Source organism: Diceros bicornis, chromosome X, assembly GCF_020826845.1.
Source record: "Diceros bicornis minor isolate mBicDic1 chromosome X, mDicBic1.mat.cur, whole genome shotgun sequence".
Lineage (NCBI taxonomy): Eukaryota > Metazoa > Chordata > Mammalia > Perissodactyla > Rhinocerotidae > Diceros > Diceros bicornis.
In genome coordinates, this window is record NC_080781.1 from 109,882,995 (window position 1) to 109,910,762 (window position 27,768).

At 41.6% G+C, this 27,768-nt stretch overlaps 1 protein-coding gene across 3 annotated transcripts in view; it reads right to left on the reverse strand.

Annotated features, from left to right (window-relative positions):
- LOC131401366 (A-kinase anchor protein 17B-like) overlaps positions 1 to 27,768 on the reverse strand; it is a 143,127-nt gene that overhangs the window by 19,378 nt on the left and 95,981 nt on the right. The window contains exon 1 of one of the 3 annotated variants that reach the window (XM_058536588.1): positions 4,393 to 4,577. The exons of 1 other annotated variant lie outside the window; for it this stretch is intronic. The gene's annotated coding sequence lies outside the window, so the exon portion shown is untranslated. Of the gene's footprint in view, positions 1 to 3,735; positions 4,030 to 4,392; positions 4,578 to 27,768 lie in introns of those variants that run through there. One more of the 3 variants, XM_058536586.1, reaches the window with a different exon arrangement.

The window sequence follows — 27,768 nt, forward strand, 5'->3', positions numbered from 1 at the left end:
CAAGTGGTGTGGCTCTGCGCCCGGGAACCAAACCTGGGCTGCTACAGTGGAGCATGCTGAACTTTAACCACTAGGCCACCGGGGCTGGCCCCCACTTATTTTTTTTTTGAAAGAGCACTACTCTATACTACTAGTATGAGAAAGAGCATCACTATGAAAATCTTTATACAAATCTCTCAAAAAATTATTTCCTCAAACTATATTACCACGTCAAAGGGTAGGAATAAATTTATATGGCTCAATACATATTGTCAAATTGTTCTCCTGAAAGATTGTCAATTTATTCAGCATAGCAGGCTTCGAAACTCCAGCCCAGAGGAAAGGTACCACCTATGGAAAATGCTCAGTCTCTGGCCATCAGCCCATCCCCAGTGATGTCCACAGCATCCCTGTGTGTTAAGATTATTTGCATTTCACAGAGTCGGTTCTACTGCATGTCCAACAATTCCCTAATTACACAGTAAGACAAGAAGCTAACCCTGAACGAGAATCTTCCTGAGTGAGGGTTTATTTCTCTAGAGTAGGGGTCTGGGGCCTACAGGGCCAGGTAGGTCCCAGGACTGGGGGGAAGGGCGGGGGGACATGGAGCACTCAGACCCCAGCTAAAGGAGTCAGCACTGCCCAGCTCTGCCTTCCGCAGGTGAAACACAGACCAGGCCTTCTGGCATTGCAAGAGAAGCTGGAAATCCTGATTTTTATCGAGATCTTTTGGTTTTTCAATGTTGACCCCTAATTGCTAAAATAGAGCCTTTTACAATACTGTGCAGGCTGCAGCATATCCATCTCAGGCTGAATTTGACCCAGGGCCTCTCTTCTAGCTGGCTCCTTCTGCGCACTGAACCCAGGAATCTATTTAATCACATGCACCTGGTGCTCCCCAAGGGTTCAGGAAATTCAAAAGCAAGAGTTAAATATGCTGACAACTGGGCGAGGTTCTCGAGAAAGAGTGAGACGGGAACAGGCTCAGGGACCCAGGTAGGGCACACCAAGTGATTAGTACCGGTTTTGCTATGCCCTTCCTTTGCTCAAAAATTCTCAACATGTCCCTATTTCTCCTGCATCAAATCACAAGTTCCTTTCAAGGCTCTCCAAAACACGCCCCTACCCCACCTCACCAGCCTTATATTTCCTCATGCCCCTGAGTCCATCCCCCATTCTAGTTGGGCCAGTCTTCCTTGAGTTCCTTCAAACCTGTTGATCCCCTCAACCAAATGTCCTGTCTCCCTACCCACCCTTCAAAGCCTTGCTCACAGCCTCCCTCTTTTGTGAAATCTTCTCTGTGACAGCAAAAAGTAAAATGCTTTCAAGCTCAAGGGCTGCTGTCAAGCAGATCTGAGTTCAAATCCCACCTCTGCCATTGACCAGCTGGGTGATTTACCTAACCTCTTTGAGCTTTAGAAGATGATAACAGCGCCTACCTTACAGAATTTTTAAAAGGATTAAGAGAAGTGATGCAAGTAAAGTACTCAACCCCCGGGAAGTGATAAATGTGAGCTCTTATTATTATTATGGCAGACCTTCCTCTCCTCCTGTAAGCGGTCCAGCCCCTACACTGTCTCTTCTGAGCATGCGCACCACTGGATTCCATGTGGTCCACATTTGTTCAGACTGTGCCCCAGGCATTAGTCTACCTCAGCCCCCAGCATGGCTTTAAAGCTTCTTAAAGTTCCAGGAGCAAGTTGGATATAACATAGTACTCATATAGACCAGGGTGGACACTAAATCAGAGAGTTGCACAAGTTAGCACCGCCCTGTCTCTGAAACAACTCAGCAAAAGTCCCTGTCTCGAGCAAAGGCAGGAATGCATGCTGGGAAGATAGACATGTAGCCAGTCTCTGTGGCAGAGAGCTGCTTCGACATTTGAAACAAGTCTCTCTCTCACACACACACCCCCCACAACTGCCACCACCGTTACCTTCACATTCCCAAATCTCTGCACCTCACCCTTCCTTCTGATGACACATGAACCCGTCAAAGGCCACTCCCTTCCCCTGAGTTTATGATGCAGAAGACAAACAGGCCACACTGCAGGTGTGATCTTTGGCTGGAACTAAGTGGAAAGCCCATGACCCATCACAGGAGCCAAGATGGCCTCTGCAGGCCCTGTCCCCACCCCCCAGTGTTACACCACCTCAAGTCAGCCCCACCCACCCTCTGATATGCATGATAGCCAGGATCCCTGGGCACCAGTGCCAGCAGGCCTATTCCACTTGTCACCTTTCTCTGTGCTTAGCAAGAGTCGAGGCAAAAATATCTTTACGCAAGTTACTCCGTGCTTTGAGCTACTCCCTCCCAAACAAAAAAAGAGGGCATAGAAAAATGTGACTACTGGAATGCTACATTCTTATAAAGCAAACAACAAAACCAAAACTTGAGAGGTCCCAACTACACTATCCCAGTGTGGTTTTCTCAGCATGAAGACTTAGCCCTAGCAATCGTGCTGCACAAGTTTACACTCTTCCAACAGCATAAAGTTCCAAAGGTAGATCAGAGGCAGGCAGAAAAACAACATAAAATGGGCATGATTTTTGGAACCTTATTCTCAATCTAGAAAAGACACAGAGGAGATGAACAGGCCCACAGGATAACCAGGCCTCATGCTGGAACCCAGTTTTCCAATACAAGTCACTCCTCCGAGTTAGCAGCATTCAAAAGTTCTCTGGTACCGCTTGGTTTTAAATAAAACTGCAAAAAGCGGGAGAGGAAACGTAAACAAGTCAGCGGGTCCCAATGACCAAGACTACATGATTCCTTGGGACCAGCCCGGTGGCGCAGCGGTTAAGTGCGCGCGCTCCGCTGCGGCGGCCCAGGGTTCGCGGGTTCCGATCCCCGGCTGGCACCGACGCACCGCTTATAAAGCCATTCTGTGGCAGCGTCCCATATAAAGTAGAGGAAGATGGGCACGGATGTTAGCCCAGGGCCAATCTTCCTCAACAAAAAGAGGAGGATTGGCATCGGATGTTAGCTCAGGGCTGATCTTCCTCACAAAAAAAAAAAAAAAAATAAGAAAGGCTACATGATTTCTCCACGTTCGGGGATGGCAGTTTCTCCCACTGCATGGGCCTCTTCAACTTGCTTCTTCCACTCGCCCTGCTGCTCCCCAATCCAAGCTCAGGACCCCGCGTCCCGTGCCTTGTGGGTGAGCCTGCTTTCCCAGTCAGATTGGAAACGGTCTTATTCCACCCGCGCTGGAAACCTCAAGCGAGACTCTAGACAAGTCTCTGAAACCAAGAACCGGGTTATCAGGAGGAGCGGGGCGGTGGAGCCCTGATAATGATTAATTGAATGAGCGCAGCCGGAGCAGGGAGGAAGCCAAGTGTCCAGGCCCTTGGTGTGTGGATCGAACAGGAGAGGGTACCTTCAGTTCCCATTAGCGGGATGCCACTGCCAGCGTACCCCAGGGGAGTGCCTCAAGTGACCTCGGCTGGAGCAGCGACCGGAGCGAGCCCTTGAGTGGGTGCCAGGGCGCCCCCTAGTGCGGCCCCAGGGCAGCAAGGTCTAGGGAGAAAGGAAAGAACCAGGGGAAGAGCCTAGGCGCATCTCTGGAAAATCCGACTCTGCAGGGGCAGGTGGGGCGACTCAGGTCTCCTGCGCATCCCCTCCCCAATCCCCACCGAGGGTCCCGCGTGGCCCTGTCTGCGAGGCACCACAGCTCCCATAGGCCAGCGCAGCCAGCCGGCCCAGACGCAGCGGGACGTGGCTGCCTTCTCTGCGAGGAGAGCAGAGGGCATTTACCGGGAGCCTGAGGAGCCGCTGCGTCTCCACTCGGGCCTCCGCCGGGGTAGCTGGACTACAGCCGCCGCCGCCGCCGCTGCCGCTTTCCAGCCGCCGCAGTCGCAACCGTTAATGCTCCCAGCCGCTCGCTGCCACTGTGGCCCGCGAGGCCAGCTGTTGAATGGCTCGCGTCGAGCGCGCGGGGAGCAGAAGCGTCTCCGCCGCATCCAAGTCAGCGACGCAGGCGCGTGCCCCGGTGCCAACGCCCCGCGCGCCCCTCGCCCCGCTGCGGCCCTGGCGAGCTCGCCGCAGCCGCCTCCCGGCTCCGGCCTTCCGGCTCCCGGCCGCGGGCTCGCCGGCCTGCCCGCCCGCTCCCCTCGGTGGGCTCTCGCCAAGCCAATTGCCTCCCCTCGCGGGCTCCGCCCCCTTGCTGCCATCCCTCAACTTGCCCGCAGGACCAATGGCAACCATGGCCTAGTCCCGCCCCTTCGATTCCCCCAGGGCCAATCGCCTTCTCCAGAGGACCCATTCAAGGAACCCCGCCCCTCTCGTGCGGCAAAGCTGGAGCCAAAGTTTATCCCACTGCGCGGTTGCTCCTGACGATTGCAAGGCTTTGCCTGGCCTCCCCCACTCCCAACCCCGGCACAAAGGTTCAGTGATTTAGAGGCTGCAACTTACCCCGTCTGCCGACCTCCACGCAACCTATTTGCTTTGAATAAACGAGTATAAGTAAGCTAACGAGAGAGATACTGTTGTCCTCTTCATTCCCGAGGCAGGACTGCTGAGAAATGTGCACCCGCTTGGCCAGAACTTATCACAGGGTCAGCAAGAACCTCGAAGGTCATCGACTGACTATCCCCGCACTGGCTGTTTTTGTTTTGGGGTTTGTTTGTTTTGTCCCATGTACAGGGTCCCTGCCCTCTAGTCTGGACAACTTCCAGTGCGAGGACTCACAGGCTCCGCGGACCGCCGCTTGGGTCTCCGCCTCATGGCTTCGGGCTGAGTGAAATTGGCCCCCTGGTAACTTCTGCCCCCTCGAGGCCAAGCAGAGCCAGCTTTGCCCTTCTTCCACATGGTGGTCCAACAATTTGAAGACAAATCTTCTGGCCCCACAGTTCTTCCAGAATCTATTGCTCCAAAGACTTGGGTTCAAGTCTGTTCTTTGAGTTTACACCAATTCTTTTATATTTTTTGAAAGTGGAAGGCGAAAACTGAGTCTATCCTTCTCCCCCATTCCCCCAACCCCAGGACACAGACCCTTCTGCACAGAGCAGACCAGGGCGGTCTCGTCTCTTGTCCAGACACTAGACTTCTCTGCTCCAGCTCCCTAAGATGGCATTCGCTGTCTGGACTGCCATATCACGTGGCTGATGCATATTAAATTTACTATCAACTCACCCCTGGGCCGTTTCTCACTGCTGCTGCTATCACAAGGCTCAGTTTTCCACTTGATTAGTGGGTTAAATGTCATTGGGTTTTGTTTGGAGGAGGGGTGCTAATTTCACTCCCTTCTATCAATACCTCTGCCCGCTTATTCTGTCCTAAATATCTCTCCATCTCTGCTTGCTACCACTGCCTTGCTCAGGCTGTCATCCTGTTTGCACAACTGCCAAAGAGCCTCCTAAGCAGGCACCTTGCCTCTAGGCTTGCACCCTCCTGGCTGGCCTCCCAAGGCTCCTCTCCTCATCCATTTTACACCAGAAGCCAGTTGTCTCTAGAACACAAATACAATCATGTCAACACACCCCAACCTAAAAGCCCACCCCAGCTTCAAATGCTTTTCTACTCCCTTTCTGCCCACCCGCTTCACTTTTAGGATAAGATCCAAAATCCACGGCATAGCATATAAAACCCTTGGTGATCCGGCCTCACCTGCCCAGCCTCGTTTCTAGCTGTGCCACCTCCACCACAGAGCGCTCCCTACTTCAGGTCAACTGAACTTCCTGTTGTTTCTCAAAGGCGCCATGCTCTCTGACACTTATATGCCCTTTTTTCCTCCCCAAAGCCCCAGTGTATGGTTGTATATCCTAGTTGTAAGTCCTTCTAGTTCTACGTGAGCTGCAGCCACAGCGTGGCAACTGACAGATGGGTCGTGTGATTCTGCCACCGGGAAACAAACCCAGGCTGCTGAAGCGGTGAGAGCTCCAAACTTTAACCACTATGCAATCAGGGCTGGCTCGACACTTCTATGCCTTTCATACAAAGTCTGGAATAACGTGCTCCTTACCCTCCTAGTCCTGACCTACAATACACTTACGTATTTTATTCATTCGTTGAATACATATATCCGGAGCACCTACTATGTATCAAGTACTGGGGGTATAAAAAATGATTTTTTTTAAAAATTTGATTTGATCCATCCATCAGGTGCTTCGGAGTAAAGCCTAATGATTCTACTTCCGTTCACATTGCCACACAGACATCAGGCAGCTAACTGGAATAATTGGTTTGAACTTCAGATTCATCCAAATACCGAGACTGGGATTTTCTTCCTTGCAGAGTATCATTAAATAATATTCAAACTCTTTCCTTTTAGGTTGGCAGTTTGAAGGCCAGAGGTTGGTGCTTTTCTTTCATGTTCACTTTAACTTACAAAAACCCCAACTTGTTCAAGTGTTCTGTGTGTGTGTGAGTATGTGCTTATTGTGTGCGAGTGTTGGGTCCTTTTTCCTTTTTATTTTTCTTTTTAAAGATAAGGATCAATCAAACCAACACGTTGTACACCTCAAACTTACACAATGTTATATGTCAGTTATATCTCAATAAAAAATACATAAACAATAAGATCAGGATAGCAATTTGTAACATACTATAGATGTTAATGTTTCTGGATCTGAAGAGAAAGCACATGAACAGGACTGTATATTGTAAAAATGAATCAACTGGCATCACACAATTACAAAACTTCGGTGTCAGAAGGGACTTTTAAGTTAATTTAATCAAACCCCACCTTAGTTGCTAGAACTACTATGTGGGCAGTTTTTCAGATTCTTCACAAAGTTCTTAGCTCCCTGATCTCTGAAAGCATGCTTTGTTCTTACTGTTAAAATATATGGCTTGACTTGGTTAAGTGATTTGAAGGGCACCTGGAATGTTTCTCTGTCCAGTTTTTTCCTCTAGGGTTAGATGTGGCCTCAGGACCTCCTCTTTCAAAATGCAAATCTCACTTGTAAGAGCCACATGCCAACACTTATTAGTTATTAACACCTAGCATAAGGAAAGCAGCATATCTTAATAGAAAAAAAAATTTAGGGTACCTGTACCAAGTTGCAGTTTTCAAAGTGTTTTCACTTATTTTGTCATATTTGATTCCCATAGTAACCTGACTGAATATCTTGATTTCCACTTTACAAGGGAGGAAGCTAAGACTCATCTAGGTATTTGATGTCCAGCTCTGCCATTAACCTTGGGTAAGTGACCATGCCACTCTAGGCCTCAGTCTCCCCATCGATAAAATCAAATGAGATGCTTTCCAAGGTTCCTTTCAGCTCTGTCTATAACCCCTCCACTCCTTGCTGGCTGAGATTAGGGCACTGGGGGCCTGGGCATTTTCATGGTGGCAGGAAATAATTTTGGCACCAGAGGTACTTGTTGGAAAGGACAAGCTCTGGTGGAAGGCCAAAGCAGACAGCATAAGAGTAGTGAATATTAGAAGGAAGAAAATCTGAGCAAGGAAAGACAAGAAGCCCTGAATTCCAACCTTGCCTATTCCCTAGGTCTATAATATGACCACTTCAATTCAAATTTTGAGTTAAAAATTCCAACTTGTTTGCTTTAAGGATAAAAGAATCTTCTATGCAAACCTTAATTAAAATCTGCTTTGGCAAACTATTTTATCATATTCAAGCGATAATTACCACAATAAATTACATAAAGAAATCCATTGTGGGGGCCAGCCCCGTGGCTTAGTGGTTAAGTGCGCGCGCTCCGCTGCTGGCGGCCCGGGTTCGGATCCCGGGCGTGCACCAACGCACAGCTTGTCCGGCCATGCTGAGGCTGCGTCCCACATACAGCAACTAGAAGGATGTGCAACTATGACATACAACTATCTACTGGGGCTTTGGGGAGAAAAAGGAGGAGGATTGGCAATAGATGTTAGCTCAGGGCCGGTCTTGCTCAGCAAAAAGAGGATTAGCATGGATGTTAGCTCAGGGCTGATCTTCCTCACAAAAAAAAAAAAAAAAACAAAATCCATTGTGCATCCCCTGCTTATTGCATATAGCAAAAGGTCAGCTAAGCTAATGACTATGTATGTGCTTAATCATACTAAGCCAATACAGGCTTTACGCTTAACGTAAAAGGAATTTAAGATGCCAGGTGAGAAGTGGTGATCTTTAAACTGGTTACGCAAGAAACTGAAAGCTAATTCCTAAGATGACAAGCCTACTTAATAGTCTGTCCTTTTTGGACTGATTAAAAACATGCTTAATTACAGTAGAATCAGTTTTGGTTCACAGACATCTAATCACTCTTTCAGTAAATGGCTCTAAAGTCAGAATAAATAACACTAACCTACTTTGCTGAGTTTGTACAAGGATTAATTAATTGATTTTAAAGAGTTTTAAAAGTTTTAGAAAACAGCGGCCTAGGAATCAGGAGACCTAGATTTAGTCCAGACTCTGTCTTCAGTAGCTGCATGGCCTATAGTGATTTATTTTAATTCTCTGGGGCTCAGTTTTTCCATCTGTAAAATGAGGGGGAATTGGGCTAAATAATCTCTAACATTTTAATACTCTAGAGCACACCATCATTATATCCTTTTTAAAAATACCTTAAAACAACAATAAAAATTTTGGTTTTCCTAAAATTGGATTCCTAGAAAATTTTCCAAAATGCCCTTTGTTCCCAAACCCAGCCACTTAGGCATACTGACCCCAACAAAACTGTCCAAATATGAATAGAGCAAAATATAATAAAGATACACAAAGAGGGAAAATAATAGAATCTAGACTTTCACATTCATGAACAAGCAAATTGAAGCCATTTCGTCGTCATAGCGGACCCGTACTTTCCTCTTCCCATCTTTTTTCCATGTTTTTCTTTTCCAAGGATTTTATTACTCTGCCTCTTCTCTAAAACGAATCTGGGGCCCTCATTACTGGCTCTAAAAACACTATGACTATTTATAAGAGGACTTGGGAAGAGATGTTTTAAAAGGAAAATGGCATTATACGGAGAGGAAGAAAAGCAGAATGCAAAATTGTGCATATCATATAATCTCAACTGGGCTTGAAAATAGTGCATATCCTAAAGACTGGATGGCCACACATGGAAAGGTTAATAGGCTGGGCTCTGGCTGGCAGGATTGAGGGTTAGATTTTCCCCTTCTCTTTAGCATGTTGGTGTTTTTTTTTTTTTTTTTTTTTTACACTTAATGAGCATGTATTGTGTTGGTTATTGTGTCTTACCATGTGTGACCTTGGCCAAGTTATTCAACCCCTTTGAGACTCAGTTTCCCGTCTATAAGATGGGAGTAATACTACCAAAGGACCTACCTCATCGAGTTATTTTCCAGATTAAATAAACTACTCCATGTAAGTGTTAGAACAATGTCTGGCACATTATAAGCTCTCACTATTAGCCGTTATTTAAAATGTTAAACATTTATTGTAAATATAATGTATGCATGTGGTAAAAAAATTACAGAAGACTTTAAAATAAAAAGTAAAATGAAAAGGTAGAAATATGTTTCCCCCTGTTTAATCCGCAGGCTCATTCCTAGAAGTAACCACTGTTAACAGCTTTTTATGTATCTTTCCAGAAGTTTTAAAGGCAAACACAAATGTGCACCCTCTTTTAAGCACACACACAAGAGCAGGCACACATAGAATCATAGTATATGTGCTATTTTTCACCTTGTTTTTTCATTTATGATCTCTTTCCATAGCAGAACATCTAGATTTCTCTTTTTTTATTGTGGCAAAAACACATAACATAAAATTTACCATCTTAATCATTTTTAAGTGTACAGTTCAATAGTGTTAAGTATATTCACATTGTTGGTGAAACAGATCTCCAGAACTTTTTCATCTTGCAAATCTGAAACACTATACTCGTTAAATAATTCCTCTTTTCCCTCTCCCTCAGCCCCTGATTATCACCATTCTGCTTTCTATTTCTATGAATTTGACTAGTTCAGATATCTCATGTAAGTGGAATCATACAGTATTTGTCTTTTTGAGACTGGTTTATTTCACTTAGCATAATGTACTCAAGGTTCATCCATGTTGTAGCATGTGACAGGATTTCCTTCTTTTTTTTTTTTTTTGGTGAGGAAGACTGGCCCTGAGCTAATATCTGTGCCAGTCTTCCTCTACTTTCTACATGGGACGCCACCACAGCGTGAGTCGATGAGCGGTGCATAGGTCCGGGCCTGGGATCTGAACCTGCGAACCCCGGGCCACGGAAGCAGAGCGCGCAAACTTAACTACTACGCCTCGGTGCCGGCCCAGGATTTCCTTTCTTTCTAAGGCTGAATGATATGTCATTGTACGTACATAGCACATTTTGTTTATCCACTCATCTATCGATGGACATTTGGGTTGCTTCCATCTCCTGACTATTGTTAACAGTGCTGCTATGAATATGGGTGTACAAATATCTCTTCAAGACCCTGCTTTCAATTATTTTGAATATATACCCAGAAATGGGATTGCTAGATCATATGGTAGTTCTATTTTTAATTTTTCTTGAGAAACCTCTATACTGTTTTCCATAGCAGCTGCATCATTTTACATTTCCACCAACGCTGTTCAGTGTTCCAATTTCGCCACGTCCTCGACAACACTTGTTATTTTCTGTTTATTTTCTTTAATAGTAGCCGTTCTAATGGGTGGGAGATGATTCACTCCTTACTTTTAACAGCTACATAGTGTTTCAAGATATACAGAAACCTCAATCAACGGACAGTTTGTTTGAGCCTGGTCTTCAGCTGTTTCAAATAATACTGCAGTGAATGAACATCCATGCATCTTTATATAAACGTCGAGTACTTTTTAGCAAAGGAATTGCCAGGACAAAGTGTATGCGCTTTTTTTTGGTAGCTTTTTATTATAAAATAATTTCAGATGTACAGAAAAGTTGTAAGAACATCCCCGTTCCTTTCAACAACTGAGGAAATTGAGTTTCCTCAATTGTTAACAGTTTGTTAATTTGCTTTATCATTTCCTTTCAATGTATGTGCATACTCCGTTCTTTTCTGAACCATTTGGGAGTAAATTTTAGCCATGATGTTCCTTTAGCCCTAAATACTTCAGCACGTATCTTTCAGAACAAAATACTTCTCTTACATAAGCACAGTGCAAATATTAAAATCAGGAAATTAATATTGATAAAATATTATCTAAGCTCCAGACCATACTCCAGGATGTAATTCAGGATCAGACATTGCCTTTCATGACTGTGACATTCTTTTTATTACTTATTATTATTATTTTTATTTTAAAGCAGTCACAAAATTACAGAAAAATTGGAAGTACAAAACAGAATGTCCTGGATTTTTCTTCATGAACTATTTGAGACTAAGTTACCAATCTGATGCCCCATTATCCCTGAATAATTTAGTGGTGTTTTTTTGGCCATCAAGTGTATTTTCCTATCTGACTATGACACAATCACCAAAATCGGGAAATTAACATTAATAGATTACTAACATCTAACCCTCAGGTCCCATTCAATTTTCATCAGTTGTCTCCAAATAGTCTATTACAGCAAAAAGATCCAGTTCAGAACCATAGGGTGCTTTTAGTTGTCACATCTCCTTCATCTCCTTCAGTCTGGAATATTTCCTTGGTCTTTCATTGACTTGCAAGACCTTGGCACTTTTGAAGACTACAGGCTAGTTGTTTTGGAAAATGTCCCTCAACTTGGGTTTGTCTGATATTTCCTCATGATGAGATTCAGGTTACCCATCATTGACAGGACTATCACAGAAGTGACACTGTACTCTGCATTCTGTCAGATGGAGCGTGATTTCAATGCGTCCTATTACGATGATGCTCACTTGGATCACTTGACTAAAGTGGTGGGTGCCAGGCTTCTCCACTGTGAAGATATTCTTTGTAATTAATAAACACTTTGTGAGGAAGTACTTTGAAACTGTATAAATCTTCCATTTCTAATCAAACTTTCAATTTATTCATTTGTTTATTTATATCAGTATAGACTTATGGTTTCCTATTTTATTGAGTGGGTTATAATCCGTTACTATCATTGTTTACTTTGATGCTCAAGTTGTCCTATATTTGGCCACTGGGGCCCCTTCAAGCTGTCTTCTGTGTCCCTTTGATGTGTCCCCATCATTCTTTGAGCACTTCCTTACTTTTTGGCACAAGATGTTCCAGGCTTACCTTGTGCTCTCACTTATTCAGTCCTGAAATCACCCATTTTTCTGAGATGCCCTGGTTCCTTTTAGTGGAAAATAGTATTTAGAAGCCAAATTTGGGCACTAGGTGTAGATATTACTATTGGTGTGTTGCTGCTCCCTCACCTTCTCACAGGCTTCACTTATACACTTTTACTCACATGCTTACACACACACAACACACACGCTCACACATTTTATATCTATATCTATCTATCTATCTATCCATGAGTTCACTCTGATATATACCATCCAACACCACAGAGTTTGTTCTAGTTTTCTCTCTTTCTGTATTTTTAACCATTTATGACAATGAGAAAACTAATTTCCATTATTCTTAATGTATCCACTCATTTTATCAATCCCCCTGTATGTAACTGTGCTAGGAGGTTTATTTTTCTTTTTTAATAGTAACTACCATTTATTGGTTGCTTATCATATGCCAAGCACTGTTCTGTCTGCTTCACATCCAAAATTTCATTTAGTTCTCAGTATACCCTATGAGAAGGGCATGATTATCCCCATTTTAGAGAAGAAATTGAGACATAGAGAGGATAATTTGCTCAAGGTAGGATAGCTAGTTAAAATGGAGCCTGGTTCAAAGAAAGGTCTAAATTACCTCCTAAGCACTGGGCTATTCTTTTTTTCTTCTTTTTTTTTTATTGTAGTAAGAACAATTAACACGAGATCTATTCTCTCAACAGATTTTTAAGTGTACAATACAGTATTGTACAGCAGATCGCTAGAACTTATTCATCATCTTACATAACTGAAACTTTATACCCTTGAATGGCAACTCAACATTACCCCCTCAGCCAAACCCCTGGCAACCATCATTCGATTCTCTGTTTCCATGAATTTGACTATTTTAGATGCCTTATGTAAGTGGAATTATGCAGTATTTGTCCTTCTGTGACTGGCTTATTTCACTTAGTATAATGTCCTCAAGGTTCATCCGTGTTGTCACATATGGCGGGATTTCATTAATTTTTAAGGCTGAATAAATAATCCATTGTATATCCATACCACATTTTCTTTATCCATTCATCTGTCGATGGACACTTACTTTGTTTCCATAGCTTGGCTATTGTGAATAGTGCTGCAACAAACATGGGAATACAGATATCTCATTGAGATCTTTATTTCAATTCTTTTGGATATATACCCAGAAGTGGAATTGCTATATCATGTGGTAGTTCTATTTTTAATTTTTTGAGGTAACTCCATACTGTTTCCCATAGTGGCTGCACTATTTTACATTCCCATCAACAGTGCACAAGGGTTCCAATTTCTCCACATTCTCACCAGCACTTATCTGTTGTCTTTTTTTTTGATAATAGCCTTCCTAACAGATGTGAGGTGATTTTGATTTGCATTTCCCTTATGACAAGTGATAATAAACACTTTTTCATATACCCGTTGGCCATTCGTATTTCTTCTTTGAAGAAATGTCTATTCAAGTCCTTTGCCCATTTTTTAATTGGGTTGTTTGATTTTTTGCTATTGAGTTGTACGAGTTTCTTATATATTTTGCATATTAACCCCTTATCAGACATATGGTTTGCAAATATTTTCTCCCGTTCTGTAAGCTGACTTTTCACTCTGCTAATTGCTTCCTTTGCCGTGCAGAAGCCTTTTAGTTTGATGTAGTCTCATTTGTATATTTTTGCTTTTGTTGCCTGTGCTTTTAGTGTCATAGCCATGAAATCATTGCCAAGACCAATGTCATGAAGCTTTCCCCCTATGGTTTCTTCTAGGAGTTCTACTGTTTCTGGTCTTCCATGTAAATCCTTAATCCATTTTGAGTTGATTCTTGTGCATGCTGTAAGATAAGGGTCCAATTTCATTCTTTTGTATGTGGATATCTAGTTTTCCCAGCACCATTTGTTGAAGAGACTATCCTTTCCCCATTGTGTATTTTTGGCACGATCGTTGACTCTACACGTGTGGGTTTATTTCTGGGTTCTCTATACTGTTCCATTGGTCTATATGTCTGTTTTTACACCAGTACCATACTATTTTAGTTACTGTTGCTTTGTAATATATTTTGAAATTGGGTAGTGTGATGCTTCCAACTTTTTTCCTCTTTCTCAAGATTGCTTTGGCTATTCGGCGTCTTTTGTGGTTCCATATGCATTTTAGGATTCTTTTTTCTATTTCTATAAAAAAGTGCCTTTGGGATTTTGATAGGGATCACATTGAATCTGTAGATCACTTTGAGTAGTATGGACCCTTTTTCCAAGATGTCCCTCAGCAACCCCTGCCTAGTGGTATCCGTCCACTTGTGTAATCACCTCCCCTTGAGTGTGAGCCAGATCTAGTGAATCAATTCTAATGATAGAATTCGACAAAATTATAGGATGTCACCTCCAAGATTAGGTTACAGGAAGACTCTGGTTTCTGTCTAATTTACCTTCTCTTGCTCTCTTGTGCTCTCTCTCTCTCACTTGCTCTCAGGGAATCTCGCTGCCCTGTGGAGAGGCCCATGTGGCATGGAGCTGAGGGAGGCTTCTGGCTGACAGCCATGGAGGAACTGAGGCCCTAAGTCAACAGCCTGTGAGGAACTAAATCCTAACAACATCACTGAATGTGCCTGGAAGCAGATCTTCCCTCAGTTAATCCTTTGGATTGTAGCTTTGTGAGAGACTAAGCCAGAGGCACCCAGCTAGACTGCGCCCAGATTCCCAACACACAAAAACTGAGATAAATGTTTGTTGTTCTAAGTCACTGAGTTTTGAAGTAAATTGTTACACAGAAACAGATAATACAGTAATCAATCTCCCATTTCCATTGCCACCATCCCTGACACTAAGTCTGCTCTCCCTGCTTGGGGCCTCTCATTCCCCATCACTGGCTGCCCCTCTTCATAGACTCCCTCCCCACCCCGCTCAGACCCTGACACCTCGTGCCATGCCACTCCATTGTGGGATGCCCTTGTCAGCCCTCTCAAGCTCTGAGTCCCCACACCAGGCTGCCCTTCCACGAGGACACCTGCCTCTGCCTGCTCGGACTCTGATCCCTCATACCAGGCTGCCCTCCACAGAGATACCCTCCTCACCCTGCTGGGTCTCTGACCTCCTGATCTGGGCCTCCTACACTCCCCACCATGAATGCCTACTTTGCCCTGCCTCACCTAAGGGCTTTAGGACTGAATTTTTCGGGAAGGTGAAACAGAAGGACAGGGTATGTGCATTTTGATTTTTAACATATATATTGCTAACTTACCCTCCAAAAATCTTACATCAATTTACAATCTAGTCTCCCTCCCTCACCCCTTCCTTTCCTTGTTTCACAGGGTGCTGGTTGGTTTTTCCTGCCTAATGCTGTTTCTAGGTCTCAGCCCAATGAAATGTCAAATGGTCCAATTCTCTTTAAAAACGTCTACTAGGTTTCTCTATACTGGCATATCTAAATAGAGAGCATTTTCTCCTTAAAAGGCAAATCCTCTGACAGTTATGGGCTTATATCCTTGGTCGGTGGGTTGTAATGCAGAGAACTATAAAGGGGAAAAAAGAAAGTAAGAGTAGTATCCTTTCCAACAGTTAGTGACAAGGATGGACATTTAAATTGCAGACCTACGAGAATTTTTTCAAAAAGTGTTACCTTGCCCTTTGTTAAGTTCTGAATTAATATACATCTAGCCTGCAATTTGTGCACATATGTATATTTACCCTACCTGGAGCTCTAGCTATGCTGGTTTGAGGTCTCTGTCCCTTTGGGTAATAATAATTAACATTTATAAAGCACTTCATGAAAAGCTGTTAATTCATCTAGTCCCTACACCAGCATTATGAGTTTGATATTTCTGCCTCTATTTAACACATGAGGAAAAACTGAACCTCTAATGGTGTGACTTAACCAAGGTCGCACAGCTAGTTAGTGACAAAACTGGGGCTGGAACTCAAGTCATCTGACTCCAGACACTGAAGTCTTTCTACTCCATCGTAGATGGAGTTCTCTCTGGGTTCTCGGGCATGGACCTACACCACTCTTCGGTGGCCATGCTGTGGTGGTGGATCACGTACAAAATGGAGGAGAATTGGCACAGATGTTAGCTCAGGGCGAATCTTCCTCAGCAAAAAAATAAAAAATACAATTAAAAAAAATGTCTTGGGGATACTGAGATTATTACTCTTACCAAAAAATACAAATAAAAATAAATTGATATATTAAGCAAAAAAAAAAAAAATCCAAAACCTTCATCAGTAACACTATGTTGGGGGCTGGTTTTGCTCTTCAGTAGTATACTTTACTTTAAGAATATAGGCTAGATGCCACTGAGAGAAATTAAATGTCCTTCAAAGGGGACAGGTTAAATAAATTGCGATACAAGGGAATACTATATAGACATTAAAAAAGAAAGCAGATCAATATAAGAAGTGATTTCCAAGCTTTATTGTTAAGTGAAAACAAATACAGACAAAAAGCAATGTGAATGGTATCCTATCATTTGTGAGATATATATATGTATATATATGTGTATATATATATATCCATATGTGTGTATATATATATTTGTATATGCATAGAATAATAGACTATCTCTGGAGGGATAAACAAAAAATTGAAATAGTGGATGTTTCTGTGAAGGACAAATGAGTGACAAAAGTGGGAAGGAGATTTACCTTTCACTGTCTATCCTTTTACACCATTTCTTTATGCCATCTGAATTTTTACCATGTGCCTGTTATATTTTTAGTTATACAGCACTTTACAATTTTAAAGATATTTTTACATATATGATTTTATTTAATATACATGCAACCCAAAGTAGTAAATCTGGTACCTTTCTCATAGAGACCTTCAAACTGGTTCCTGCCTTCAGCCTACTTTTCAGCTTCCCCTCTCTCCACTCCCCGCATGCTCCAGCCACACCTTAGAGAAGACTGATCTACACTTTCCCTCCAGCCAGCAGGGCCTCCAGCTCCACTCTCTCACTCCCTGCCAATTAATGTAACTAGGCATTGTGTTCCATAATTACAGGGTCTGTCAGCGAAATCAATAGTTGCCTCCCTTGCGACAATGACATTTTAGCTCCATCAATCTCCCCGGAGCCCGGCAGCTTCTCTGAGCCAACAAAACTCCCCAGATTACTAACACGTCCCTTTGCTCTCACTCATTTTCTTGCACGCAAGTAAATGAGTAGATTCTCAATTCACGTGATTTCATACACCCTATCCATGATTATTTGGAGATAAAATGACAAGCAAATGTATTTGCCCAGCTAAATCTAAAGATTTGATGATGGAGGAGGGGCTTGGGTTGAGGGTGGGTCTAGAGAACAGAGAGAAAATATAGGCTTTCATTCAAGATCCTTCTGGGTGATTTTTTTCTTAGTATTTAGCACAATTAACCAAGAAGATAGGTCCTTTTCTGTCCACAGAAGGACCTTATGGTTACCAGTCATAGTATCTATCATTATTATTATTACTCTTATTGATATTGCGTTTTCTCCAGCATATGTTAGCAAGATGTGAAGGTGGTATGAAACAGTAGCAGATGAAACCACATAGGCACTGCTTCTTGCTTTTGTCAAAAATTACGCTAAAATTAGCCTCTATTCCCCACGGATTTGAACCAGGGAAAGCAATTTAGCTTCTCATCTTGTTTTTCTAGCAACCAGTCTGTAATAATTAAACAACTGGTGATAAAGAGAGAAGTACACTTTATTTTATCGTGTGACCAAAACTGAAATCGTTCTTTATCATCAATTATAGTGGCGCTTGGTGTCACCATAGTAGGAGGGACCAGGCCAACAACATTTTGAGGTACTGAATACGGCATTCTGAACTTAATGAGAAAACTCGAAAATGTCCAGATTGACATGGAATCACTGTCAACTATTTTCCTACTTTTTATTAGAAATCATACTTCCCCCTTAAAAAATCACCTTTTCCTCCAGTAATTCCCATCTAAGAATGTATCCTAAGAAAAAGCAGAGATTTATGTACAAAGATATTCATCACAATTTTTTTATGAGTGAAATATTAGAAGTAATTAGAAGCAATTAGATGTGATTAAATAAAATATGATAATCCCATAAAAGGGAATTTTAGGTAGCCATTAAAATCACCTTTTCAAATATTTTTTTTCATTTTTAACAGCTTTACTGAGACATAAATTATATACCACAAAGTTTATTGTTTTGAAGTGTAAATTCAAAGCTTTTTAGTGTATTTACAGAGTTGTGGAACTATCACTGTAATCTAATTTTAGAACACTTTCATCATCCCAAAAAGAAACCTTGCACTTATTAGCAGTCACTCTCCATATCCCCATCCCATAAATTGTTGAGAAAAATACAAATGACTCAAAAGAGGATTGCACAAAGGAAAGAAAATCACAGAAGATTACATGCAGATGAATAATATGCATATGAAAAGATGTTCAATTGTACAAGTGATAAAGGAAATGGAAATTAACACAATGAGATACCACTTTACCCCATCAGATGGGCAAAAAAGAAAAAGATTGATAACATCTGGTACTAGTAAGCATGTGGGGAAACAGGCATTCTCAGACATAGTTGGTAGGAGTATAAATTGTTATGACCTTTTTTGGAAAATAATCTGGCACCATTTACTTACTTTTTTAAAGCACATACCACCGGGGCCAGCAACTCCACTTTGGAAGTCTATCCTGTAGCAATTTAAGGACCAGTATGTGAGGATATATGTAGAAAACTGATTTCTGCAGGGATGGCAAATTGCAGAGCAGTATGCATAGTATGATCCCATCTTTGTGCCAGGCACTGCTCTTGGCATAAAAAAATACATGCCTGTCTTCGGTCCTCCCAGCAACCCCATGATTGCAGATAATATTCTTGCTCTCCAGGGGAGAAACTGGGGCTCAGAGAAGTGAAGTGACTTGTTTTGGGTCTTACATGAAGCTGCCAAGTGACAGAGCCAACATTCATATCCAGGTCCATCTGGCCCCTAAACCAAGATATCTGCCAAGAATAATAACTTTCTGGTTGGAATACCTGAAACTCCCTCAGTGGGGGTGGGGCTAATCTTTTGGGACATTGTTTTTAAGAGGCAAAGTGCACTCCTGTCTCAATGAAAGGAGTGGAAGTTTGTGGTGCCAGAATTGGGTGAGAGAATAGTTAGTGGGAAACTGGGTTGGGGAGAACATGTAAAATTCATTTATTCATTATTCAACAAAAATTTATTAGCACTTATTATGTGACAGGCACTGTTTAAAGTACTAGGGGATGCATCAATGAATAAAACAGAGAAAAGTCTCTGCCCTTAGGAATTTACATTTGGGGGGGTGAGGCAGACAATTAACAAATTATATATATAAAATTAAGCAGGGAAGGGAAATGGGGGTGTTGAAGGGGGCGTTGCAATTTTAGAAATGGTGGCCAGAAAAGGACTCATTGAGAAAGAAACATTTAAGTAAGGATCTGAAGGATGTGAGACAGCAGCCATGCAGATATCTGGTGGAAGAGCATTCTAGCAGGGGGAACAGTAAGTGCAAAGGACCTGAGGTAAGAGCTTATCTGGCATGTTCGAGGACGAGCAAGAAGGCCTGTGGGACTGAGACTGAGGGAGGGAGAGGAAGGGTAGTAGATGATGAGGTCAGCGAGGGACCTGGGAGCCAGACTGTGTAGAGGCATGCGGGCCATGGTTTTACCTTATTTTCAGAATAAGATGAGGAACCTTTGAAGAGTTGCAAGAAGGACATGATCTGAAGTACATTTTAAGAGGGTCAGTGTGGCTGCTGTGTTGGAACTAAACTGAAGGGAGGAGGAAGACCAAATAGGAGGCTAATGCAATGATTAAGGAGAAAAATGATGGTGGCCTAGACCAGGGTGGTAGCAATGGAGGTCTAAGAAATGGTTAGGTTCTGAATATACGTTGCAGGTAGAGTCAATAGGATTTGCTGATGACTTAGATGTTGGATGTGAGAAGAAAGTTTTGCATGAGAAACTGGAAAATTGGACTCGCTCTTACTGAGATGGAGAGGCCTTTGGGAGGGGCAAACGGGGGGCGGGGGTTGGAGACCAAGGGCCTGGTTGACTTGTCTGAGCTCACAGTGACAGGACACTTCAAAACACCCAGCAGCTTCATTCCTTGAATTCTATTGTGAATCGGACCTAGATATCTCAGGACTGAAAGGAGCCCTCCTAGGGTGTGCTAGATTACGTTCAGGGATAGAGATTCTACCACTGAAGACTGAGAAAGTCCCTTTCATCCTGAGATGCATCTGACTAAAAGCAAAACAGAAAAACAACAAATTCAAAAGCCGCAAGTTTCTTATATACTGTACAGTGAATATAAACAGAAAGCTGAGAGCCTTGCATTATGTGAGATGCCACAGGGAAAGATGTCTATGGATGATTGAGAGAAACGGCCTCTCCAGGGTACAGTGGTGGGAAATCGTGGTAGGCAGAATAATTGCCCCCTCAAAGATGTCGACGTCTTAATCCCCGTGGCTTGCTTTCAAGCTAAGACTTAAAGATCTTGAGCCTTCACCAATTTTTCCAGGGGAAGGAGGGCTCATTCCCTTTCCCGGGCAGTTGTCCCTTTTCCTTTCTTCATCACTCAGTGTCACTTTTACAGCTTCTTCTGGAGACCTCCTATGATTCCTGCCCTCATATTTTCAATTTATGTTGATGCTTGTGTCATATGTGAAAATCTTTTAGAAATTCCAACATATTATACAATTGCAAAGCATTATTACTGCCTGCCCGCTGGGTGGGCACGGTCTTGTGTGATGTGCTGACTCAATTGCCCACTGGTAGCATACATCTAATAGGAGTATAACAAACGTTAACACAGAGAAACACATGATAAGAGCCACAAGAACAATATAGAAAATAGGTTATGAATTCAGATCTGCATCACTGTCATCTTCCAGGAATCAACAGGCCAGGCAGGAGCCAAGGGCTTTGCTAGAGAGCCTTTTCAAACCTTGCACTAGCATTTGCCATCATGTCTGTATTTATTTCCCTTTGCTACTCTGACAAATTACCACAAACTTAGTGGCTTAAAACAACACAGATTTATCATCTTACAGTTCTGGAGGTCACAAGTCCTACAGTCAGAGTACCAGCAGGGCAGCGTTCCTTCCAGAGGCTCGAGGGGAGAATCTGTTTCCTTGCCTTTTCCAACTTCCAGAGGCTGCCAGCATTCCTTTCCTTATGACCCCTTACTCCATCTTCAGAGCACATCACTGCAACCTCTGCTTCTATCTTCACATCTCTTCCTCTGACTTGAGCCCTCTTGTCTCCACCTTATAAGGACCCCTGTGATTATATTGGGCTCACTTGGGTAATCCAGGAGAATCTTCTTATCTCAGGATCCTTAACTTAATCACACCTGCAAAGTCTCTTTTGCCAGGTAATATAACACATTCGTAGGTTCCAGGGGTTTGCTGTAGATGCTCTCTATTGAGTTGAGGAAGTTCCTCTCTATTCCTAGTGAACTGAGAGTTTTAATTCTGAATGGATGTTGTATTTTGTTAAAAAGCTTTTTCTGCATCAATTGATATGATCATGTAAGTTTTCTTCTGTAGCTGGTTAACTGATTGATTTTTGAATATTGAATTAGCCTTGCAACCCTGGAATAAACCCCACTTGGTCGTAGTGTATGATTCTTTTTATACATGGCTAAAATATTTGCTAATATCTTGTTAAAGATTTTTGCGTCTATATTCATAAGGGGTATTGGCATATACTTTTCTTTATTGTATGATATCTCTGTCTGGTTTTGATATCAGGTTAATACTAGTTTCATAAAATGAATTGAGAAATATTCCCTCCTCTTCCATTTTCTGGAAGAGATTGGTAGAATTAGTATAAATCTTTCTTTACAAGTTTCATACAATTCTCCAGTGCAGCTATCTGGGCCTGGAGATTTCTTTTTTGAGAGTTTTTAAATTATAAATTCAATTTCTTTAATAGTTATAGGGTTATTGGAATAATCTATTTCATATTGGGTGAGTTGTGGTAGTTTGTGTTTTTCAAGGAATGGGTCCATTCCATCTAAGTTGTCAAATTTATATGTGTGAAGTTTTTCATTGTATTCTTTTATTATCCTTTCCATGTCTGCAGGGTCTGTAGTGCGATCCCCTGTTTGATTCTGGCTATTGGTAACTTGTGTCTTCTCTCTTTTCTTTCTTTGCCAGTGTTACTAGAAGTTTGTCATATTATTGATCTTTTCAAAGAACCAGCTCTTTGTTTCATTGCTTTTCTCTATTGTTTTACTGTTTCCAATTTCATTGATTTCTGCTTTTATCATTTTTGTTTTCTTCCTTCTGCTTACTTTGAGTTTATTTTACTCTTGTTTTTCTAGGTTCTTGAGGTGACAACTTAGATTATTGATTTGAGACTTTTCCTCTTTTCTAATGTTTGCATTTAGTGCTGTAAGTTTTCCTCTTGACGCTGCTTTAGCTGCATACCACAAATTTTGATATGTTGTATTTTCATTCTCATTCAGTTCAGGGTATTTTTTGTTTCCCTTGAGACTTTCTGTTTGACCCATGGATTATTTAGAAGTACGTTTTTTAGCTTCTAAGTGTTTGGAGATTTTTCTGTTATCTTTTTGTTATTGATTTCTACTTTGATTCCATTGTGATCAGAAAACACAATTATTTTAATTTTTTTCAGGTTTGTTTTATGGCCACGATATGGTCCATCTTGGTATATGTTCTGTAGGCACTTGAAAAGAATGTGTATCCTGTTGTTGGGTGGAGTGTCCTAGAAATGTCTATTAGATCTTGTTAGTTGATGTCATTGTTGAGTTCTATATCCTCACTGATTTTCTGTCTAGTTGTTCTCTTAATTGTTGAGAAAGGGTTATTGATGTGTCCAACTATAATTGTGGAGTTATCTATTTCTAGATTTTGCTTCACATATTTTGTAGCTTTTTTTTTGGTGCATATACATTCAGTATTGCTATGTCTTTTTAGTGGATTTTGACACTTTTATCATAATATAATGTTCCTCTCTGTCACTGATAATTTTTTTTACTCTGAAGTCTATTTGATCTGATGTTAATATAGCCACTTCTGCTTTCTCTTAATGTTTGCATGATATATATCTCTCCATCCTTTTATTTTATAACCTGGGGTGTCACTATATTTGAAGTGAGTTTCTTGTAGACAGTGTATAGTTGGTCCTGTATTTTAATCCACTCTGCCAATTTCTGTCTCTTAATTGTTGTATTTATAGTTTTTACATTTAACATAATTGCTGATATATTAGAGCTTAAGTCTGCCATTTATTTTTTTTATTTTCTGTTTGTTGTCTCTGTTTTTCATTTGTTGTTTTCTTTCTACAGCCTTCCTATGGGTTTCTTGGATATTTTTTAAAAATCTATTCTTGGGCTGGCCCCGTGGCATAGTGGTTAAGTGCGCGCACTCCGCTGCTGGCGGCCCGGGTTTGGATCCCGGGCAAGCACCGACGCACCGCTTCTCCAACCATGCTGAGGCTGCATCCCACATGCAGCAACTGGAAGGATGTGCAGCTATGACATACAACTATCTACTGGGACTTTGGGGGTAAAATAAATAAATAAATAAAATTATAAAAAAAAAGATCTAACCTTTAAAAATAAATAAATAAATAAAAATAAAAATCTATTCTTATTTATCCATAGTGATTTTTAGTATATTTCTTTGCATAGGTTTTTTTAGTGGTTTCTCTAGGTATTACATTATATATATACACAACTTATGGCAGTCTACTGGTGTTATCAATTTGCCAGGCTGAGTGAAATATAGAAATCTTACCTCCCTTTATGTTCCTTTTTCCTCTGCCATTTATAATATAATTGTCTTAAATATTTCCTCTACATATATTTAGAACTACATCAGACAGTGTTATAATTATGGCTTCAACCATCAAATGTAATTTAGAAAACTCAAGAGGAGAAAGAAAGCCTATTTTATTTTCCTACATTTTTGCTTTCTGTGTTATTTCTTCCTTCCTGATGTTCCAAGATTTCTTCTCATCGTATCCTTTCTGTTTAGAGCAATTCCATTAGCTGTTCTTTTAGGGTTGGTCTGATGGTGACAAATTCTCTTAGTTTTCCCCCATCTGAGAATATCTTGATTTTACCTTCATTCCTGAAGGGTGTTTTCACTAGGTATAGGATTCTGGATTGACAGTTCTTTTCTTTCAGCATTTAAAAAATATTGTGCCAAAAAAAAAAAATATTGTGCCACTTCCTTCTGGCTTCCATGGTTTCTGATGTGAAGTCTTCTGTCATTCAAATTGCTTTTTCCTGTATAAATAAAATGTCATTTTTTTTCTGGCTGCTTTCAAGACTTTTTTCCTTATATTTAGTTTTCAGAGTAATTATGATGTGCCTTGGTATGGATTTCTTTGGGTATATCCTGTTTAGAATTTGCTCAGGTTCATGAATCTGTAGGTTTGTGTCTCTGGCCAAATTTGGGGAAATTTCGGTCATTATATCTTTAAGTACTTTCTAAGCCTTGCCCTCTTTCTCCTCACCTTCTGAGACTTTAACAACACAAATGTTAAATCTTTTGTTATAGTCCCACATGTTCCTGAGGCTTTGTTCATTTTTTAAAATCTATTTTCTCTCTCTTTTGCTCAGATTGGGTCATTTCTACTGTTCTACCTTCCAGTTTATTGAGTCTTTCCTTTGTCACCTCCATTCTGCTGTTGAGCCCATCCACTAACCTTTATATCTCAGTGATTGTATTTTTCACTTTTAAAATATTCATTTTGTGCTTCTTTGTATTTTCTATTTCTAATTTGTTTCTACTTTTTCATTTGTTTCAAGTGTATTCATAAGAGTTTGTTGAAGCATTTTTATCACAGCAGCTTTAAGTATTTGTTAGATAATTCTAACATTTCTGCCATCTCAGTGTGGCAACTGTTACAGGTTTAATTGTGTCCCCAAAACACAAAGATATGTTGATATCCTAATCCCCCGGTACCTGTGAATGTGTCTTCGGTAATAGGGTCTTTGCAGATGTAATCAAGTTAAGATGAGGTCATTAGGGTGGGCCCTGATCAAATATGACTGGTAGGTATCCTTATAAGAAGAGGTAAAGTTGGACACAAACACACAGGGAGAATGCTACATGATGACAGGCAAAGAGATTGGAGTGAGCCAAGGAATTGACAGCTACTACCAGAAGCTAGGAAGAGCAAAGCAGGATTCTCCCCTATGGGTTTCAGAGGGTGTGTGGCCCTGCCAACACCTTGATTTCAGACTTCTAGGCTCCAGAAGTGTGAGACAATAAATTTCTGTTGTTTTTAAGACACTCAGTTTGTAGTACTATGTTATGACAGCCCTGAGAAACTAATACAGCATGTATTGATTGTCTTTGTCAATCGGTTTGAGATCTTCCTGGTTCTTGGTATGATAAGTGATTTTTGGTTGAAATATTGACACTTTGGGTATTACATTATGAGACTCTGTATCCTATTTAAACCTTCTGTTTTAGCTGGCTTCCTATGAAACTGGGGGGAAAGGAGATGCTGCCATGCTACTGCCAGAAGGTAGTGGAAGTCCAGGTTACCCTCTGGGCCTCCTTTCACACCTGAGGAAGGGCTGCTGAGTGGGGCTGGGCTGCTGAGTGGGGCTGGGAGTTCCGGCTTTTCACTCAGGCTCCAGTGATACATCCCTGGCTGAGAGTTGTAGATGCTTTGTTACTGGTCTCCACATAGCTTCCACTGACACCATGAGGGAAGGTGGCCTCATTACTGCTCAGCAGTGCTGAAAGTCTTGACTCTACTCCAAGCCTCCTCTGACACTACTCTGGCAGGGGGTTTGGGTCCCTTGTAAGGGTGGAAATCTAGGCTTCCCACTTGGCATTTGCTGGAGTGGGTGGGGATGGGGCCGCATTTTTTTCTATAGTGCTTGGATGGAGTAAAGCAATTATGGTCTAAACTTTTTCTGTCATTCTAGGTTGTCCTTTTTCTGGTCCTTGGCTAAAGAGAGCAGGCTTTTCTTGTTTTTTTTTTTTGGTGAGGAAGATTGGCCCTGAGCTAACATCTGTTGCCAATCTTCCTCTTTTTGTTGAGGAAGATTGGCCCTGAGCTAACATCTGTGCCAGTCTGCCTCTATTTTGTATATGGGACACTGCCACTTCATGGCTTGATGAGCAGTGTGTAGGTCCATACCCAGGATCTGAACCCGTGAACCCCGGGCCACCAAAGCAGACCACATGAACTTAAGCATTACGCCATGGGGCCGGCCCTCTTGGGGCTTTTTTTTTTGCCTATATTCATTGGCAGTTCCAAGTTGCTGGCCTCTGCAGTTCTGGGTTGTCACCTTCTTCACCTCCATATGAGGCAAAAAAGAAATCACTACTGTATGGCTCCTTGAGATGTAAGATCCCTAGATGGTCTTCCTTCTTCTCTCCACCTTTCAGAGTCTTTATATTTTTGTTTTATGTACAATGTCAAGGGTTTTTAGTTGTAGTTCATTGGAGAAATAGCAAAAAGCATGTGTATTCCATCTTCTAGAAAGCAGAAGCCCTGGACTTCTTTTTAAAATAATGCAAACAATATAGATGAAAGGTAAAAATACTTTTCCACTTTCAGTCTCATTCAGAATCAAGAAAATGGGCATCCTCGGGGCCTGGGAATCTCTCTCTAAAGAAATATTACCTTTGGCTTTACTATCCCTTAGTCAGTTGGGAAACTCAAAATACACACTTTTAAAAGAGTGTTTTGAGCTGCTTGTGTTTATTCCTATTCATCAGTTTTATTCAACTTGAGCTCCACAGAGCAATTTCCTCAGAATTACCTTGAGATGCTTATAAAAAAGGCATTCAGACCTGCTGAATCAGAGCCCAGGATTGGAGACTTGGAATCTACATTTTAACAAGCATCCCCTGCCCCTAAGAGATTCTGAGATACCCTAACATTTGAGAACCACTGATCTAAGCCAGCGATAAAGTTGCTGAAACAGACCAGGCTAAGGATGAAGCCTTATAACAGGCCTGGAGACTATCCTTTGGGAGATATTAATCAATCAGGGCCCTCTGAGCAGACCGGATCAACCAGCTACTAATCCCCCTCATTGTCTTCACAGCCAGTCACTATTGTGCTGCTTTGCACAAATAATATCTCAAAAAGTCCTCAGCTAATGCTTTGCTAAATTTCACTTGCTCTCTATCTACTGCACTGCACTGATGTATCATTCTAGTAAACCTACCAAAGATAATGAAACTAATCTGACAGGTTTTGTTCTCAGTGAAATCACACTCGGTCCAGTGAACAGAAACCATTCTGTTAAAATAATCCATTTTAGATTGTCTCCTGGAATCAATATCAAGCTTGCTGACCTGTCTGCTTACACTTCCTCTGTTACTTCTTTTTTTGAAACCCAGAATCACATTTGCTTGTCTTCAGGCTTCTAGCACCTCTCCTAGTCTCCACATTGATGAAAATGAACATATCCTCAAGAGCAGTTTAGAGGTCTGATTTGCCAGCACTCCCAATGCTCTGAGAGATGCAATTTGTCCAGACCAGAGATTTGAATCTGGTTAAAGCGATGAGATACTCTTAACAACTATTTTACCCATCCTGGACTTTTTTTTTTTTTAACCAGTGTTTGGTTTAGACTCTTGCTACACAAAGTATGGTTGGAGGACCAGCTGCATCAGCACCACCTGGGAGCTTGTTAGAAATGCAGATTCTTGGGCCCCACCCAGACCTACCAAATCAGAATCTCCATTTTAACAAAATCCCCGAGGTGATG